The following is a 21376-nucleotide window of genomic DNA, read 5'->3' on the forward strand; positions in this document are numbered from 1 at the left end:
GCAGTCGCTAAGTCCGAGTTTGCCAACATGGAGCGTCTGGGCATCGTCCGCCGCTCGGATAGCCCGTGGGCCTCGCCACTACACATCGTCCCTAAACCGAGTGGTGGGTGGCGACCGTGTGGTGACTACCGCCGCCTTAACGACGCCACTGCGCCCGACCGCTACCCTGTTCCACACATTCAGGACTTCTCAGCCCACCTGGCAGGCAAAATCTTGTTCTCCAAGGTCGACCTGGTGCGCGGGTATCGCCAGGTTCCCGTGCACCCCTCAGACGTTCCCAAGACAGCTGTAATCACTCCGTTTTGACTGTTCGAGTTTCTGAGGATGCCGTTTGGTCTTAAAAACGCGGCACAATCTTTCCAGCGTTTAATGGATTCTGTGCTCAGGGACTTGCCATTTGTGTTCGTCTATTTGGATGACATCCTCGTCGCCAGCTCCTCGGAGGATGAACATCTGATGCACCTCCGCGACCTCTTCGCAAGACTTGAGCAGGATGGCCTGATCATCAACAGGCAAAGTGTGTTTTCGGGGTGCCCTCTATCCAGTTCCTCGGGCACCTCATAGACAAGAACGGCGCCGCCCCCCTTCCGGCAAAGGTGGAGGCCGTCTCCGCTTTTCCCCGACCTCACTCGGCTCGGGGCCTCCGGGAGTTCCTGGGGATGGTGACTTTCTACCACCGGTTCATCCGCCGGGCGGCCCACATCATGCGCCCGCTCTATGAGGCTCTGAAAGACAAGGCCCCCAACCGGGACGTTGAATGGACGGCCGAGAGGATGGAAGCCTTCGAGGCTACGAAGGCCGCACTGAGTCGTGCCGCTATGCTGGCCCACCCGACCCACGGGGCCCCTGTCGCTCTCACTACCGATGCATCGGACTACGCTGTTGGAGCCGTATTCGAACAGTGGGTCGGCGGCGCCTGGCAACCGCTTGCCTTTTTCAGCCGTCAGCTGGTCCCCAGGGAGCGCAAATACAGCACGTTCGATAGAGAGCTCCTCGGCCTCTGGCTGGCGATCCGCCACTTCCGCTCCCTATTGGAAGGCCGTGAGTTCACGGCATATGTGGACCATAAACCCCTCACTTTCGCCATGTCCAAGGTGGCCGAGCCGTGGTCCGCCCGCCAGCAACGGCAACTGTCGTTCATCTCTGAGTACACTACGGACATCCAACACATCGCCGGCAAATCCAATGTGGTCGCGGACTGCCTCTCCAGGGCGATCGTCGGCACTGTGCATCTGGGTCTCGACTACTCCCGCATGAGCGCAGACCAGGCCTCGCACCACGGGGTGCAGGCCCTCAAGACTTCTGACACGGGTTTGCGCCTGGAGGAAGTCGCGGTTGGTGACTCGGGCGTCAGGTTGCTGTGCGACCTCTCAGCTGACAAGCCTCGGCCGCTGGTCCCTGCAAACTGGCGAAGATCTGTTTTCGAGGCGGTCCACAACCTCTCCCACCCCGGAAGGAAACCGTCCGTGAGGCTGGTGGCCCAGAAGTTCATGTGGCGCGGTCTCAAGAAAGATGTGCAGGCCTGGGTCCTAGTCAGCGGGCTAAGGTGCATCGCCACACAAAAGCCCCCTTGGAGCCCTTTGCTGTCCCCGAGAGGAGGTTTGACCACGTCAACGTTGACTTGGTAGGTCCACTTCCTCCCTCGCACGGATTCACCTACTTGCTCACCATGGTGGACAGGACGACCCGCTGGCCCGAAGCCGTTCCCCTCTCCTCGACAACGTCGTCAGACGTGGCCCGGGCGTTCATCGGCACGTGGGTTGCACGCTTCGGGACACCGTGCGACCTTTCCTCAGATCGTGGCCCTCAGTTTACCTCTGAACTCTGGAACGCAGTCGCTGAGAGTTTGGGGGTCAAGCTGCACCGCACTTCCGCCTATCACCCCCAGGCGAACGGTCTTTGCGAGCGGTTCCACCGCTCCATGAAAGCAGCCCTGCGTGCCGGCTTGACGGACGGCAACTGGTTGGATAAGCTCCCGTGGGTCATGCTCGGCCTCAGGTGCGCCCCCAAGGAGGACCTGTTGTCCTCATCCGCCGAACTCGTCTACGGCCAGCCACTGCGGGTCCCCGGCGAATTCATCCCGGACGCCACAGCGCCCTGGTCCGCAGCCAGGCAACGGTCCTCCCTGCTGGAGGCCGCAAAAGGGTTCGCGCCGGTTCCCACGTCGCAACATGGCACCCCAGCCGCCCGGCTGCCCCGTCACCTGCGCTCTCCGGATTTTGTGTTTGTTCGTCATGACGCCCACCGTGGACCTCTCCGCCCCCCATACGACGGGCCGTTCAGGGTCCTGGAGCACGGGGATAAGAGCCTGCTCATGGACATTGGCGGCAGACCCGAGACTGTTTCCGTGGACAGGGTCAAACCCGCGCACCTGGACATTGCCCAGCCTTTGGGGTTGGCCCCCCCCCCCCGCGCCGGGGTCGTCCCCCTTTGCCCTGTGCCCCTGCGCCCGCCGGGGTACCCTTGACCCCGCCTGAGCCCTTGTCCCGTGACTCAATGGACAGTGCGGCCCCGCCCCCCTCGGCCCCTACAGTGCACACCCGCCGGGGTCGGGTCATCATCCCTCCACGGCACAAGGATTTTGACTATGGGTGAATTCTGGGGGGGCTTGTGTGGTGTTTACATAATTCACCCGCGGAACCTCGAGTTGGGGTGCGGGGTTCCGCACGGACTGTTTTTGTTGTTGCGCTTCCGGAGGAAAGGTTAACAGAGTTCCCGCCGTTATGCGAGTAGTTTGGTGATGTCGAACAATAAAGCAAGTTCTGTTCCTGTGTCCGACACTCTGCCTCCGACTCCTTTTCTCCGGCGCTACATTGCGATTTTTTTCGATATCTCCGTTGTAGCTTCTCCTTCATGCAATCTAATCTTTGGAACACGGAAAAGTCGCTTTCCAATATCTCCGTTTCCGCGATTTCCACATCTGTAGACGCAGCAAAAATCCGCCACGATGACGACGGACAGGTGACTGCTTGTCGGCAACAATGGCGGTCAAGTACCCGGATGAACAAGCGTGACGTCACGCGCAACCCAGCCTATAAAAAGCCATGAATTTAGAAACGTGTGAAAAGCAGGGGGACGTTTATTTGTCTGATTGCAGCAACAGTGCCTTTTTTTCCACTCATGTAGGTCTGCCTAACCACCACTGGGGGGCAGTCTAACCGCACTTTTCTCCCACATGCACGCACCAACCACTTGTAATTCCAATTTCGGGACTTTCGCTGTGGCTTTCGGTCACTGTTAGGAATGTCAATAAGGAGGATATTTGACAATTTTTTCCTCTTTTAATTTACATTCTCAGTTGCTGTCTTCGACTCTTACTCACGATTTGGTCCCCAAGAAGGATTTGGGTTCAAGCTGTTGACAAAAGTGGAGAGTCATAGGGGTAAATGTGCTGCTTTGGGGACAAACTTCAGACAGAGTTACAAACAGTCTATTTTTTTCATTTTGAGTCGTTTTTCTTGGCTGCACTGGTCAAATTCTAGTTTGTTACTTTTTAGACAAATCAGATTTCAGCCTCTATGTTGCGTCACATTAAAAGTAATCTGCCGGGAGGCCTCAGAATCTGTAGAAAAGTAACGTAAAATTAAAGGAAAGGAAACATTTGTGTTTAACCAATCATCTTTAAATTTGTCTCTACGGGGGCAAAATGTTGGCCCTTGATGACCTCAGCATCTTCCTGGCCTCTGGTTGGTTGGTCACTACAAAACATTTTACAGGTAACTTCAACTAGCAAAACACATCACGGTCATTACACATTGATTATAAAAATTATAATCTGCATCGGTGGTAAGTATGTCTTTTTTTCACATTTTTTATATTTTTGTCTCTGTATTAGATGTTAAGTATTGATTTTAGACTGCTCCAAATGATCGATGTGCTGTTACAGTGCATTTTTTGTGTCATGTTGATGATGTGATAGTGGTGGCATTAAGACATGGGTCAAGTCGAATGAATCCCCGCTTCTGGCCCAGGTACAAAATGCCAGCTCGCAACTCCACAACTCCTGAGTTTTGGATGAGCCCATTCTAGGTTGGGGTCAATGATAATGGTATACTGGTCGACTTGCCTGTTTATTGTGTCGGCTGTGTGGGTTCAATTCGCATTCAGTGACGGTGTGACCTGATCATGACAGCGTGCCCTGCGATTGACTGGAGACCAGACCAGTCCAGTCCAGTACATTACGGTATGTCGTCTACCGTAAGCAAAAGGTCATCACCATAGCAGTTGCGCTGCTTCACTCAGAATGTACTTTAAGCCCCAAATCTCTGGCACCCAAGGATAATTATCACCAGGAATCCAGCCTGCCTTTTAAGGAAGTTATTGGAAAAATAAAAGGCAAAATAAAAAAACAAGGCTGACAGTAGATATTAACCTGCAACAGTTTACAGACTTGGGATGCATGGCCAGTTTGTGATTACACCAAGCGGCAGTGAAGCAGATGTCAAACAGTAAATATTGGCAGTAAATGTCGGAAAGCTCCAAGCGAAAGGATATTACAGGGATGACACTGATGTATGGCTCTCGTTTATTTACTGTACGGAAAGAAAGAACATCTCCCTCTTCTGTTGACAAGTCTGACTGTCTCTGCAAGATGCACTTTGTGAGTTACTACAGTATATGCTGGCCATGTACCTTTAAATCATTAAGCAGCCTCTCTGTACATGTGTGTAATGTGACAGCCAACAAGATCAGACACTGTGACAAGTGGTTGCAAACAATCAAATACTGATCCTTTTGGAGGCCAGGGGAGGGGAACAACAACAACAACAACAACAAAAAAACCCACCAAGATTCTTTAGGAGGGGAATAAGAGCGTGTGAGACGACGGCTGTGTTTACAAGTACCCACAACCCGGCCGGTCGGCCCGAGTTCATCTAACGGTCAGTGGTTCTGAGGTCCCCGGGTCTTGGGACTTTTTGAAAAAGATCTGTGAAGCAGAATTAAAGTGATCTACCTCCGGACTCGGGCCGAAAGCGCAGAAAGGCTTTTCAGTCTGTGAAACAAGGAAGAGGAGAGGAAAGAAAGCACGGGCAGGCAAGGGAGGGGGCTCATAATGAAGAGGGGAGAGGAAGAATTGTGTTTGATGAGCGTGTTCCCCTGCCTGAGCTACTTTGAAACATAACTAACTGGCCCACCTTGTGTGACGCCGGCCGGCTTCAGGCCAGGGACAAAGTCAAGCATACGCTCCACGGAGGCCAAGTGCCTGAAGCAATACTTCCATCAAGTCCTCATTGAGTCTATAACTTTGATGATATCATCTTCACTTTAAGGTGGCCACTTAAACCATTTTACGTAACTAAGTTTAGTCTTCCAGATGTTCAAGAAAGCAAATATGTAATGTTTTCACGATCTGAGATGGCAGCGCAACTGTCAGGTACGCTGTTTAAAAAAAAAGAATAAAATCTATAATGTAAGGGTTATTTATGTTAATGTGTTTGAACAAACTCTAATTTAGATGAAGTTGCGATATTGTGTAAAATGTGGATAAAACTAGAATAGAATGATTTGCAAAACACTATTCAACATATATTCATTGGATTACGCAACAATTTCAAACGAAAAATCTCATTTTTTTGCGTGTGTGAAAATATTCACTTATTTTTATTTTGGTGCCTGCAACGTGTTCCCACAATGCTGGGACAGGGGGATCCGAATCTGAATCATTTTCATTTGCTAAGTATGTCAAAAACACAGTGAATCTGCCTCCGGTATTTGGAGCCGCTCTAGTACGACAGCAGACAGAGATTTGACGCAATACTTTTGAGACATGAAACGTAGGTGCAGTCAATCACCAACGAAAAGTTGGTTGTGATGAATTTGTTGCAAACGAAATGGCTCTAAGAGTCGAATCTTTGAAGCGAACAATGCAACATTGTCATCGTCCATCTAAGGGAGCCTGCACATCAATATGCGGCAAAGCGAGAGAAGATGTGGAGCGGCACACAGACGGTGGAAGGAAGACGAGTTACTTGTGATATTTCATTTTCTCTTATTTTAATAAATCTGCAAAAAAAAAAAAAAAGCTGATTTTAAGGCAAATGGCTTTATTTTGGAAAAAAAGGGGAAAGGATCTGCGAATAGGTGAAACCCTATATATTTACTTTTCTTCTTAATGCAATTACTGGCTATTGACGGCAGGCCTTGGTCCTTTTCTCATGCCAACAAATTCAACATTAGCTTCTTGTGCTACCACTTAGCTAGCTAGGCAGACTTTTATTGACATTGATACTGACACCGTATAAATGCATCTCAGTATAAACACATCTCGACAACCTTGCAAAAGTCATTGGGTTGCTCATTTTCCATTCATTTTCGATGAGTACATTATTAATAACTAATAACTAACTTTTTTTTAACTAACAGCTATCAATAGGACATTTCTTTGGGGGGGTCATTTATGGATGATGAAATGGATGATTTTTAGTAATTTATTAATGAAAAAACGGCAGTCAATATGGGCCCATGCGTTTTTTCACCACAAAACATGATTTTGACTTATACGGCTTTTTGTAACTCCCGCCATGAATATCCTCTCAAGGGATTTGTTTTCAAGACGAAGCAGGAAGTGACGTAAAGGACAGAGGCGCCCCCAAGTGGACTCGTTTTTTTTTCCATTAGTTTTACCTGCGGGAAGGTAGCTCGTTGTTCCTTCGTGTTAGCTAAAATGCCGGCTCCTTGCATTGCTGGACATTGCTTGAACACTCGGGAGAATGGATTTACCCTTCAGAAGTTTGCAAGAGACCCGGTTCGTCGTGAAAAATGGATTGCACAGGTGGAGAGGACGAGAGCTTCGTGGGTTCCAAATGACAGGTAGGTGTGTATGCAGATACAAAAAAAAATAATAGTTTGGGGCGGACCACGTAATTGGTCTCTCATAACATAACAAAAAATCCGCGTACAAAATATGTCGATGTGCGCGTCGGACGGCGTCGGGCTGCTGCGTCGCTTTGCCAGCGAAGGCTACGCTTTGGGCTCGAGGACGGCAGCCAAGAATGCCTCACTCAGCCGCGTGCGCGCAGTAAAGCGCCCCGGCTCGACGGTGTTGTTCCTCGCGTACTGTAGCATCTATGAACAACCACCTAAAGCAGCACGGCTCGGCTCTCCCTCACTCAGCCGCGTGCGACCACAATGCAGTAAAGTGGAAGTGGATCGGACGGGGATGCGGTTTGGCCGTGATCGGATCCCATCTGAATATGGCTTGAAACAGTAGTGTAATATTGCCCTGAGGGCTCGAAACAATAGTGTAACATTGCCCCGGAAACTTCACTCAGTTGTGTGGTGTACTCCATTTCGAAAAGAGCTTCTGTGTCAGAAGGGGCGTGTTTGTCTCCCATAGTTAGGGTGCACCGGCGTGTTTTCATTGGCGAATGTCCGGGTGACGTCACAGACGGAGGATGCAGCCAATATGGCGACCACTTGGATATCGTAGAATGACGTTTCTGCATCTTTGCACATGGATGACGCTCACATTTATTTTTTTGTATAGACATTGAAGTGAATAATGTTATATGTATTTTTCATTACAATGTCTATTTTAGAATGTTTATAGGGATGATGATACTTGGGCGTTAAGAAAAGGTTTCCTCCCACATCCCAAAAACATGCAACATTAATTGTACACTCTAAATTGCCCCTAGGCGTGATTGTGAGTGCGGCTGTTTGTCTCGATGTGCCCTGCGATTGGCTGGCAACCAGTTCAGGGTGTACCCCGCCTCCTGCCCGTTGACAGCTGGGATAGGCTCCAGCACTCCCCGTGACCTTTGTGAGGATAAGGAGCTAAGAAAATGGTTGGATGGATGAATTCTTTTACATTTTATTTTCATTACAGAGGGCCACGTGATTGGTGACATTCATGTAAGCTTACCGATATTAAATAGAGATCCCTTAGTTATGCTTTGGAAAGGTGAGGCTTTTAGATCAACTCTTGTGACAAGTTTATATATACAGGGTATATCTATCTATCTATCTATCTATCTATCTATCTATCTATCTATCTATCTATCTATCTATCTATCTATCTATCTATCTATCTATCTATCTATAACATTGCCTTTGTTGTGTATTCAATTGAATTAATTGTGTGTGTGTCACATATATATACACACACACAATTGAGAATGTGTGTATATATAAACTTATACCCTTTCTTCAGTCACAAAACCCCAAGCCCCTAAACCCCACTGAGGAGCATTTCTTAATTAAACCTTTATATTTGTATTTGAGGAGGTCAAGTCCGAGATCATCCAATCTCATATATGGACTAGAAAGGTTTAAGCCTTGAGGGAATATGTAGGTGTTTATTACACGAGCATCAGGCCCAAAAAGGGCTGCAGTTTTTGCTTGTCTAAGATGGAGGCTTAACAAGGAGGAGGCGAGCCAGTTGTCATGTGAATAAGAGGAAACTAATGACATGAGCCTTGTTTGATAGAAGAGGATAAAACCAGCACGGAGGAGGTGAATTGATTTTCAAAACAAGTAGTTTAGTACTTTTTAAACATTTATTTTCAGGAATTTGATCGTTTGAGCATTTGATGCATTGAGCAGACACATCTGTCTGGGACTGAACTGTCCTTGTAGTTTGACAATTCAACAGCCACATCCTTATTAACATGGACATTTAGTTTCAGCTGCCGTGCAGAAAGCAATTATAATATAACAGCAGTCACAGCAAATCTTTTGAAGGTGAACACTGAGTTTAACAATCCCAAATTGGGGAGCGATGCATTTTGCCCACTTTGAGATATAAAATTTTACTCATTTGTTCACCACCTCACTATTTTATTGCCATTTACTTTTAAAATGTTCTGAAGAGAGAACCCTCAAATATCGTTTTATCATGTAATCCAATTTGTCCCACACCTCAAAAATATACAATCTTCTTAGAGTACAGTATCTTTCTTCCATGAGAAGTCTGACAGTTTTTGAATGCTGACGGAGAAGCGTTAAAACCATTGTGTTGTGCATTTCACGACCTTTATGTGATGGATTATTGGAAAAAGAAGCACATATTTATTAAATGTTCATTTGATAATGCAGTTGTTCCTTAGCAATAAGACTGACTGCACTGTTAGTTTTTCGAAATACAAGACACTGTTTGGCTGATTTGTTTTGCTTTGACATACAAACGAAACTTTGAAAGATGATATGAGAGCTGTCTTGTGCCAGTGAATTCAACTCAGCTGAATTCACAATAAGAAGCAGTTTGGGATAATGACTGAACAAATAAGAGGCTTTGAACGGCTAAATGCCACTCCGGTTAAAGTTTACTGTCAAACTAAACCATAAAATCAAGACAATTACACAATTTAAGTCTGCTTGCTTAACCATATCACACAATTAGAAGTGGCATAGAGCCATAAAGATAGGATCTATGTGGTGGTGTTATAATGCTTTAAAGGTCAAGTGTCATCCCTATAAACATTCTAAAATATATATTGTAATGACAAATATGTACATATTACATTCACTTCAATGTCTATACGAAAAAATAAATATTAGCGGAGAACGCGTCATCCATGCGCAAAGTTGCGGAAGTGTCATTCGACGACATGCAAGTGGTCGCCATATTGGGTGAATCCTCCGTCCGTGACGTCACCCCAGACATTCGCCATTAAAAACGCGTGGTGGACGCTACTACGGGAGACAAACATGCCCCTTCTGACATGGAAGCTCTTTTCGAAGAAGAGAACATCACACAACCGAGTGAAGTTACCGGGGCAATATTACCCTATTGTTTCGAGCCATATTCAGATGATATGCGATCACGGCCAAACTGCCTCCCCATTCGATCCACTTCCAAGGCGTAGATGAGCCATCGCGACCCGGCGCCGCGATGAGCCACCCGGGCCGACAAGGCCGGCAGCGACGAGTTATTTCGGTCGACAAGGCCGGCGGCCTCCTCTACCTTGTCGACAAGGCCAGGAGGGCCGAGCCAGCTGGCTTGCCCTTGTTGACAAGGCCGGGAAGGCTGCCGGCCTTGTTGGCAGTTGTGGCTCATTTTTGCAACAACACACATAAACAGAAAAAGACAACACTGCATCATTTTAAATGGGTACGAGAATAGAATTATTCTGACCTGAAGTTGCTATGCCAGAACAGAATAGGTATGACAGAATGTGTGACACTCACTTCAATTTCCCACAGCTGCTGACATTTGTTTTTCATTAGATTGAAAAGTAGTGGAGACTGAATTAAATGCCTCTCTCCCCATTGTGACCAAAATTGCTTCAAGACACAATTGAATTCTAAATCGGTTACTTAATTGTCATTACTAACAAAACTATTGGTACATTTTCTATAAGGAGAGAAAACCTCAAAAATGGTTCGTCGACTCACTTGAAACTAATGAGACTGGAACTTACAAAAATTAGAGGCTGCAGCATGTCTTAAATCAATTTTCTTTAAGTGGGTGTTTCCATCCCTTCTCGTCACTAATTGCTATGACTGGTGTCAATTTCTATTGCATTAGAAAGAGGAAGGTAAAGTGTCACGATAATGAGGACTTGCTGACTGTGACATCGTAGAAATGACCAATGTAGGTTGGTCCCCTGGTTATACCTGGTAATAAATACTACATCCTCCTTCTCATTAAACAATATTCTAGTGCCATTCTTTAGCCTTCACACACCAACCGGCTTCCTCCTCCTACCCCCCCCACAGGGAACAGTTTAGGTCATTACAGTCTGCTGTCAAAACCTGTGACCACTTAGTGTTGGAGGCCGGGATTAAAGGCTGTGAAAACAAGAACAAGCAGGGAAGTGAGGTGAAAGCTGACAGAAGGAGCAGGGCCTTAAATATTTTCTTTTTTCTCTCTTCGCTACCACAGTTGACCACATGCTGTTTTTTGCAGCTACTTTGCAGAGAGCTGCACTAATGTGAAGGGATATGGGGTCACATGGAAAAACAAAGAAAAGGAGTCTAGTGAGGCAAATTCCATCTTTTTCAGTGTGGTGATCAAGACTTCCCTTTCATGATCTATCACCTTATTGTGGTGGAAGGGGCTTTGTGTCTCCATGAGCCTAGGAGCAACGTTATTGGAGGCTTTTGCTGCTAGTAGGGTCACGCGTGGCAAACAGGTCCCAGGTGAGGGACCAGACAAAGTACAAGCCCAGAGCCGCTATGATGAATAAAATGAATCGATCTAAGTTTCTCTCACCTGGACGTGAGTCACCAGGGCCCCCTATGGAGCCACGCCTATAGGTGGGGGTAGATGGTAGGTGAATGGTGGCAGGCCTCACCCGTAGGACCCAGCCAGCAGCACCCGAAGGCGCAACATGGGCCACACTTTTAATGAGCTCATTACCTGTGGGAGAGGCCAAGGGGGCTGGGTGCGTAGTGAGCTGAGTGGTGGCTGAAAGCAGGGACCTGGGGGTTTCATTTCCAGGTATAGAAGCTACAGTAGCTACCGTTGCTCTAGGGACATGGGATGCTTCCGCTCTGGCGGAGAAGCAGCCCAAGCTAGTACGCAAGCTTGAGAAGCTCGGGAAATAACACACTTGTAATTCCTTTTACTGTGCTTGCTTTTTAAGTTAGCACATGGCAGTTAGCACTGTAAAGCCTACTTTCTGCCTCTTCTAGTTTCTTCTTCTTTTTCTTTTTACATCCCTCATATAGTCAACAGTTTCCATAGTGCCCCAAGTGGTTGAATGAGACACCACAGCGTGTGTGTGTGGTTTTTAAGTCCGTCAGACATCCATCTGTCTGGTGTATAGCAGTGTACTGATACTGATATAAACGTACTTTATTTTAATTCCATTTTTAAATTCTAATTCCATTCTTTACACGTTTTAAAAAATTTCAAGTCTTTGACAGAGTTGATAAAAGGCCTTAAAAAAAAATCTCGTGTAAAATCAATCAACTACGAATGCATAAAAGCCCAGCTTGTGGTGTAATTCTTTTTGGTTCATATTCATAACCATGTTATTTAACATCACTCAATTATGTATTTTTCTCTTGACATATTTACAATGCGATGCGATTAGAAAAGGCTTATGGAGCCATGCAGCTGTCAGCAGGATTGAGGATACTATTTGTCATTATTACACGTGGTTACCGGGCATATTTTCATCTTAACAAATGATTGCCATCTGAGTTTCATATTTCAGCAATTTTTTTTTTCAAGGGATCATCTTAGCTTGATACCCTTGCTCTGCATATTCATTTAAACCATGACTGCATTTCTTCATTCATTTCATATGAGACTGGAATTTTGGGTGCGTGTGTCCGTGTGGCCGTGCATCTCCTGCTGAGCAGACATATTTGGCATTTTATTTACCATGACCCCGATCTACACACAAGTCAGTTAATCCTCTCTTATGTTGTGTTGTGAGGTGTTCAAACACCTCATTGGAGTTCATCACAGTGTATGCTGAGAACGCACTGTCATTGAGGGTGCTTAATGACGGTAATGTGACAGCAGAGTTCAGGACAATGTTTGAGTGACGTGAGTCACAAATAGTGGCTTGAAAATGCCCCCTGTCATAAAACCGTAATGACCTGTGCAGGCATTATTTAAAGTACCACCCCCCAATCCCCGATTTATTGCTAAATGTTTGAACATATATGTGAAAAACTCAATTAGCCGTCCACTGATCCAATTTTTATACTGCTTGCTTTCATTAGTCAATCGTTGGTAGACAAGCAACCATCCACCCTCTCATTCACACCTATAGGCATTGTCACGTCCCATCGGAAACGAGAGTAGGACCCAAATGCAGGAACTCGGAAGACGCAAGGTAGTTCAAGAAGAGACACGTTTATTGTATGCAGAGGTCGGGGATCGAGCAGGCAGTCCAGTGCAGCAGCGGTAGTTGTGACGTCGGGCGAAGAGAGCAGATGAGCAGACAGGCAGGAGTCGGTACACAGGGGAACAATCCACGCAGGCAGAAGTATCAAAGGAGTCAGGCTTACAAGGTTGGTCGGAGAACGGACGAAGGTCGGTACACACAGGTTCAATCAGGGATACCGGAGCACACGAATGGGACATGAAGATCATACGAACTGGCGCCGGCCAGTTGTCATCGCGGTCATATAAATCCATAGCATAATCAGGCTGCATGAGGCGCAAGTGTGCACCTTCCAATCAGCGCACCTGCGCGGACACCCGCGCAGCTCGTGCTGAAGCGGCAGAATCATGACATTTAGAGTCTTTAAATAAACTATCGTGGATGTTTTTGAAATATTGGCGAAAGGAAGGAAGCTCTTGATTCAAAACCATAAACACAGCAAAGACATGCACGCTTCCATAGAAATCTAAGCTGAAATTTGAAGTGGTACCTCTTAGATATGGGCAGATATGATAACAATAGCAATACATTTTATTCATTCCAGTTTACACATCTATTTTTATTTAATTATACCTTGCTTTTATATTTGCACTGAAACAGGAGAAGCTCTCTAATTTCATTCTACTATTCGACTATAATGACAATAAATCAGATTCATTCAACTAGCTCACCATGGTAAGCTTCTGTTAAATATTTGAAATACAGCAATAAAACATTCTAAAGCATTAAGAATGAATGGTCGTGTTAAGGAATGGTTTGAATAGATATCTGAATTCCCCATTCCTGAAAAAGGAAGTATTGTGTCACAAAATGTCACAACCAACAGTCAAACAAAACAAAAAAAGAAGTTGTCATGGTCCTGCCGGTCCAGCCCTGGCTGGACAGGTCCCAGCACCGTGTACCGACCTCCGCCGGTCCTCCAACCGACCCCGTAAGCTTGACATCTTTGATACTCCTACCTTCTCTGATCGATCTCCCGTGTACCCCTGCCTGCCCACGGACCTGCTCTCCACGCCCGACGTTCTGACTACCGCTGCTCCACTTGACTGTCTGCCTGATCCCCGACTTTGGACACTTTTCCCGAACTACCTCTGCGTTCCCGGAGTCCTGCATTTAGGTCCTCCTCCATACCGATGGGTCTTGACAGAACAATCTGGCCAAACCAGGACCCAGCAGGAAGGACCCGGCATCGCCGGGACCGAGGCGAGGTAAACCGACTCCCGAAGGACCAAGCCTGTCCTATCCGGGTAGGCTCCATAATGCCATTCGCGTCTTCCCTGTCACACGCACTGCCTGCATGTCATGATTACGTCCCGACCAGGACCCGCTGCCACCTTGTAATCTTTCGGATTCTGATTTTTTGGATTTTGAGGAAGACTGTGATTTATATGACCTTGCTGCCTGACTACGATTCAGATTATGACTGTGAATTTCCTCTCCCTATCTTTAATTCCAGTCAGTTTGTTTCACCTCCCCGTGTTTCCAGCTCCCGAGTGTCTTCGCCCGGTAGGTCCAAGTCCTCCAATCCATTTTAGGGAACCCGCTTGGCCATCTACCTGGGTCCTTCGCTGCGCGGCGACAAAGACACCGTCCTCGTCCATTCATTCCCCACCGGCAACGGCCAAACCAGCAGATCCGGAGCTGGTGGCGAAACTTCCAGTTCAGAGGGAGGAGGAGTCCGCTAATCCGGAGATGCTGCGACTCGAGAATCACGAGGTCTTCTATCGCGAAATTCGGGTGGAAATAGAGCTACGCTCATGTCGCGGTTGCAACAGACTCACTGCTGACTCACGCTCAAGCTGCGGTTGCAACTGACCCGCTCCCGAGTCACGGCCACGTCGCGGTTTCAACAGACTCGTTGCTGGCTCGTGTTCACGCTGCAGTGGCAACGGACCCGCGACCGAGCAAGGTTCATGTCGCTGTGGAAACCGATCCACCGCCGCGCCATTCCCGCGTCGCGGTGGTAACAAATTCACTGCAAGCGCACGCTGGGGTAGCCACTGATCCGCTACCGGGCTGAACTCACGTGGCAGTGGAAACCGATCCGCCGCCTCGCCACACTCACGTTGCGGCTTTCACAGACGCGCTGCTCACCCAGGCTCATGCCACGGTATCCTTCGACCCCTTTTCGAACTGAGCTCACGTCGCAGGTGGCAACAGATTCACTGCTGCGTCACACCTACCTCGCGGTGGTGACAGGCGTCCAGGCGACCGTTGTAGGAAAGGGGTGGAATTGGCGATCGAGGATGAGCCTGCCAGAGCACCTGCCACGTGCGTGTTCCTAAGGAACAAGACCCAGAAGCGAATTGCAGAGGGCTTAAGTTCAGAGGCTGGAGTGAATTCAGACAAAGACGAGGTGAACTATTTTCCTCCAGTTAAGAGGGGGAGGACCTTATCATTCCCGTCACTCCGTGCCGTGCCCAAGAATGATCTATTCACACCCTCTAGTGTCTGCCAGTTCTCCTCCGGGATCCCTGACTATGAGCCAGTCGCTGATTAGGAGGCGCACACCTGCACCCCATCCTTGTTGATTAACCCCTGTATTTATAGGACCCAGGGGACGACTGGTCTTCGCCAGATTGTCGCGACTCATGCCCCGTGATCAAAACTACTATATGTCATGGTCCTGCTGGTCCAGCCCTGGCTGTGCGGGTTCCCACGCGGCCGCACTGATTGGGAGGCGCACACCTGCGCCTCATGTTGGCTCAGTGGCCCGGTGTATATAGGACCATGGGGACGACTGATCGGGCGCCAGATTGTTGCAACCCATGGCCCGTTCCTGCACTCCCATATCTCTGTTCGACAACCCGTGTGTACCAACCTCCGCCAGGTCTCCGACCGACCCCGTAAGCCTGACTCCCTTGACACTCCTGCCTTCCCTGATTGATCTCCCGTGTACCGAATCCTGCCTGCCCGCAGACCTGCACTCCACGCCCAATGTCCTGACTACCGCTGCTGCACCTGACTGCTTGCCCGATCCCCGACCTTGGAATAATAAACGTTTTTCCCAAATTACCACTGCGTCTCCTGACTCTGGCATTTGGGTCCTACCTCCGTTTCGATGGGTCGTGACAGAACGATCTGGCCAAAACAGGACCCAGCAGGAAAGACCCGGCGTCGCCGGGACCGACGCAAGGTAGACCGACTGCCGGAGGACCAAGCCTGTCTGATCCGTGATCCATGACGTCCTCCACTCCCGTGTCACAGACTCCGCCGGCGAGCTATGAATATGTCCCGACCACGACCCATCCAGCACCTCAGATTTTTTTGGACTCTGATTTTTCGGACTATGAGGAGGACCTTGATTTATATGACCGGCTGCCTGACTACGACTCGGATTATTTCGACTATGAATCTCTTTGCCCGATCTTTAATCCCAGTCAGTTTGTTTCACCTCCCCACGTTTCCAGCACCCGAGCGTCTGGTAGGTCCGAGTCCACCAATCCATTTCTGGGAACCCACTTGGCCATCTCGCCGGGTCCTCCGCGTGGCGGCCAGAGGAGACGCCCAGGCCGGGCGCTCCCTTGTGGCACCTGCTGCGCGGCAACAAAGACACCGTCCTCGTCCTCCCACTCCTTGCCAGCAATGGTGAAAACAGCAGACCCACAGCCGGTGGAAAAGCTTCCAGTTCAGAGGAAGGAGGGGTCGCCAAATCACAAGGTATTCAGCCGCAAAATGCGGCCGGAGATAGAGTGGTAGAGCGCCGAACTGGCGGCCTTCACGGCCCAGGTCCAGCATGGATTAGAGAAACAGCTGAGCTATGCTGACATCGCAGTAGCAACGGACCTCCTACCAAGCAAGGCCCATGTCGCTGTCGCAACGGATCCGCTCCCGAGACACGCCAATGTCGCGGTTTCAACTGACTCGTTGCTGACTTATGCTCACGCGGCAGTGGCAACTGATCCGCTACCGAGCCAAGCGCACGTTGCAGTGGAAACGGATCCGCCAACCCGCCACGCCCACGTCGCGGTTTTGGCTGTTTCACTGAAGGCTTACGCTGCGGTGGCCACTGATCTGCTGCTGAGCAGAGTTCACGTGGCAGTGGAGACCGATCCGCCGCCGCTACACGTTGGTGTCTAGGAGGTGGCGACGTCTCCGCAGCCGCTTCTCGGCCGTGTCCAGGAGTACTGGTGGCGACCGATCCGCGGCCGCTCCACGCTCCTGCTTTGTCGGCGACCGGTCCACCGTCGCCCCCCGTTCCTGCTTCTTCACAGGAGTGCCAAGGCTAACACAGAAAGAGCAACAACGCAGCGTTCTGCCGCCTCTGGGGTTTCAGGAGGCAATCTCAAAATCCCACGTTCCTATCCAGGAGGTGGCGGCGGCGCCGCAGCCACCTCACGTTCCTGTCCACGAGGTGGCCATGGTGCCGCAGCCGCCTCACGTTCCTATCAGGAGGTGGAGATGGTTCTGCAGCTGCCTCATGTTCCTGTCCAGGAGGTGGCGATGGTTCTGCAGCCGCTTTTCGTTCTGGTCCAGGAGGTGGCGACGACCCGTCGGCATCCTCGTGGCCCTGTCCAGCAGACGGCAGTGGCGTCACAGTCCCACGCTTCTGCTCCGACGGCGACCAGTCCGCAGCCATCCTACACTTCTACTTCGACGGCGACTGGCACGCGGTCGTTCCACGCCCCTGTCTCGACGGCAATTGAGGATGGCGACGGCTCATCATCATCCTCACGTTCCTGTCCAGCAGACGGCGACAGTCCCACAGTCCTCTTCGTTCCAGTCCCGGAGGCGACCGGTCCGCGGCCGTCCCACGCCCCTGTCCCGACGGCGTCAGGAGCTGGGGAGTTCAGACAGGCCACCCCGGAACTAGAAGGGCATCGGGATGGCTATGATGATGATCATGGCGGTCATGGCATTGGTCCTTCTCTCCTTCGTCCTCCTTACGCCTGATGATTCCCAACCGCTTCATGGCCTAGCCTCGGCAGGGACTGATTCCCGGCCGCCTCATGAAGCCTCGTTGGCGATTGGCCCCTGGCCACCTTCCGACCGAGCCGTGGCGGCGACCGATGCCCGGTTGTCTCGCGGCCGCCTGCATGCGTTGCATGCTTTGGTCTGGTTCCTCCCCGAGGACGTCTACCTGAATCACCCCGTGGGGATCCTGGTGCTTGGCGTCCCGGTCGTCCTGCTGACCTGTCCAGACGCCTCGCTTTTGGTGGCCTGGACAGCCACCAGACAGACTAGGGTTGAGGGGGGGATCCCCTTCACCCGCCACTGGAAATGTTAATTTTTGTCTGTGTGTTTCTTTTGTTTAGGCACGTCTGGGAGCCGCGCCTTAGTGGAGGGGGGGTTAAAGAGGGTTTGACTAACCCCTGTATTTATAGGACCCAGGGGACGACTGGTCTTCGCCAGATTGTCGCAACTCATGCCCTGTTCCTGCACTCCCATATTCTTGATCGTGTACCGACCTCCAGCTGTCCTCCGACTGACCCTGTAAGCTTCACATCATTGATACTCCTGCCTTCTCTGATCGATTTCCCGTGTACCGACCCCTGCCTGCCCGCAGACCTGCTCTCTACGCCCGACGTCCTGACTACCGCTGCTCCACTTGACTGTCTGCCTGATCCCAGACTTTGGACCGAATAAACACTGCCTCTGCGTTTCCTGAGTCCTTCATATGGGTCCTCCTCTGTACCGATGGGTCCTGACAGAAGTAGACAATTGGTAGGTCACCATTTTAGGTTGTACTGTGCTTTTCTCCCAGAGTTCGAGAAGGTAAAAAAAAAAAAAAATATATATATATATATATTCTATTATATATATATATATTCACAGTTACTGGCCCGTTGTGAAAAAGTACATACTCCATATGGTAATGAATGAATTGATTGTGGTTAATCACAGTTTTTGGTTAATTTTCACTGATCACACCAATGCCTGATTACCTCTAGATCTGTTCAATCACAAAATTACTTAAACACAATCTCTTGACAAAATCAAATTGGGAAAAAAAAAAATCTAAAAATGCTGCAACAAAATGAAGCGATCCAAGGAAATTCCAGAACAGTCAAAAAGAATTGACCTCTTTTTTTCTGGACTGGAGAAAACATGAAACTGTGGTGAACTCTCCCAGGAGTGTTTTCTTAGCTGAGTTAGGTAGACTGAATACTACGTTTTTTACGTTAGAATTTACCTGGCTTCTCACCCCAAATCAAGTGTGGTAGGTTCCATCTTATTATCCAGCCAATTCGGATGATGAGACTTTTGAATGACAAAATAGCATCTTTAATGAACCATCCCTTTCACATGGTGTATTTTAATGGGTTTTACTTTTTGCTTAGTCCTACTAAGACAATAAAACAAAAAGAAATATATACGGCAGATCCAATGATACAAAATTTAATATTTCAATTTTCTGGGAGGATTAAGTCTCCTTTCAGTCTTTTGCACCCTACAGTACAAAAGTGTAGATCCTTTTCCACAGACCCATCAGGGTCATGAGCAGGCCCTATGTTTTTGCTCAGGACCCCCACATCCCTGCCCTTATGCTCCTGAATGGTTCCCCCTGATCGCCTCAGTTTTGCTGGATATTCTCTTGTCCCGGCTTTAAAAAGATCTACATTACTTCCAGCTCGCCAAACTTGTCAAAACCAATTTGCTCTCCTATTATTCCCTCAACTGATTTCACCAGCACCCCTCCTCACAGCCCCTCACTTCACAAATCCTTGACCCTCCACTTTCCTTAATCGAAACTCCCAACACGACCTGTGCAACCCCTATCCTCTCTCCATTCCCGTCATGTGGACTCTTTTGATTTTTTTCTTCTTCTTTACTACAAGATCTATTTTTCCACCCTCTATGCTAAGTTCTTTCATGTGAGGGTAAACGATGGCGAAGCAGCTTCTCACACACATTAACGGGCCTTTGTGCGACTGAAAGCAGACAGCGAGTCACTGGCGAAACTAAATAAAACCTGTCTGATGAAAAGCAACCAAGCTGAAAAATGTGTGTTTGTCTGTGCGAGCAGCACTTCCATCATCATATCCTGGCCCAAACCCCGCTCCGCTTTCCCCCCCTTCATTCTCCCATCAATTAGCGCCTCACCAGTGACAACACAGAGGATCTTCATTAGTGGAGAATGCTCAATTATATCAGTTGATATTGCGCTCCAAAATTAATTATACCACTTGCATGGTACGACTGACTGAGTCTGCCTTCACCCCTGGCTGTGGCAGTTACTGATGCGATTTGCTTTTGGCTCCAAGCTCTACTTTCCCATCGTCTGTCTATGTTATCCTCCTTTTCCTCACCATTCATTCTGCACTCAGTACAATTGATCACTAAGGACAGCAAACCCCATTTTCCACTAACACTACACACTTATATTTGGCTCCTTCAAATTGTTCCCAGAATTTTCTGTTCTGGTACCATGAAAACAAATGTGCCCCAACAGAAAGATGCAGACTATGTGCTCATCCTGTAAGGCAGATCAAATTAGTGGAGAGGAGGTAATTCTACAAAAAGCTCATCAAAAGAGCTCTTTCTCTGTGTAATCCGGATCCTATTGGGAATAACAAAAATAGACAGCCTTTACTTCAGCAATAACTGAAAGAGAAGTGGTGCAAACACTGTCATCTCCTGAGAGCAGAACGTGAAGGAGGTGGAAACCGCAGAGAACCTAAGGTGATGTGCTGGTGCCTCAAAATAATGTTTACTTTTGCAATTTATACCCAAATGAGTTGCTCCTATATCTGAAATGTTTTTTTTTTTATCATGGAAATCTCCAGGGGGAGTCTTAACACCTTTTCTATGTTCATTGTTTCTCTTGAAACAAAAAAATACAGCTTTTCAGCAAAGAAAAATCTAGCTTTGAAAATAAATGCAGATTTACTACCATGAAACCTTAAAGGTCAAGTGTCGTCAGACGGATAATTTTTGGTATATTATTAATGAAAACCCCACAGCCAATATGGTCCCGTGTGTTTTTTCACCACAAAACATGATTTCGACGTATACAGGTTTTTGTAACTCCCGCCATGAAAATCCATAAGTTTGAAAGAGACCCTGTTCGTTATGAAAAATGGATTGCACGGGTGCAGAGGACGAGAGCTTCGTGGGTTCCAAATAACAGGTAGGTGTGTATCCAGCTACTAAAAAAAAAAATAGTTTGGGGCGGACCACATAATCGGTCTCTCTCATAACATAGCAAAAGATCTGCATATGAAATGTGTTGATGTGTGCATACAGCTACTAAAAAAAAAAGTAATAGTTTGGAGCGGACCACGTAATCAGTCTCTCTCATCACGTGACAAAAGATCCGCGTATGAAATGTGTCGATGTGCGCGTCGCCCACCCAACAATGTCTTACTCAGCCTTGTCTCGATAGTGTTCATTGCGTACTGCGGCAACTTTGAACATACCCCTAAAAGCAGCATAGCTTGGCTCCACCTCCTCCTTATATGCGCCCACGGGCGCCGAAACTCTGCCACACCGGCTGAGGTGCAGCGTTCGGCGGTCACAGCTTCTGCGAAGTCTGCGCGTCGGGCTTTGCGACGGTGGCGGCTCTGAAGAACCCAGCCGAGAATGTGTTACTCAGTCGCATGCGCGCATAAAGCGCCCCGGCTCAACTGTGAATACCCCCCTAAAGCAGC

The sequence above is a fragment of the Syngnathoides biaculeatus genome, chromosome 12, assembly GCF_019802595.1.
Source record: "Syngnathoides biaculeatus isolate LvHL_M chromosome 12, ASM1980259v1, whole genome shotgun sequence".
Classification (NCBI taxonomy): Eukaryota; Metazoa; Chordata; class Actinopteri; order Syngnathiformes; family Syngnathidae; genus Syngnathoides; species Syngnathoides biaculeatus.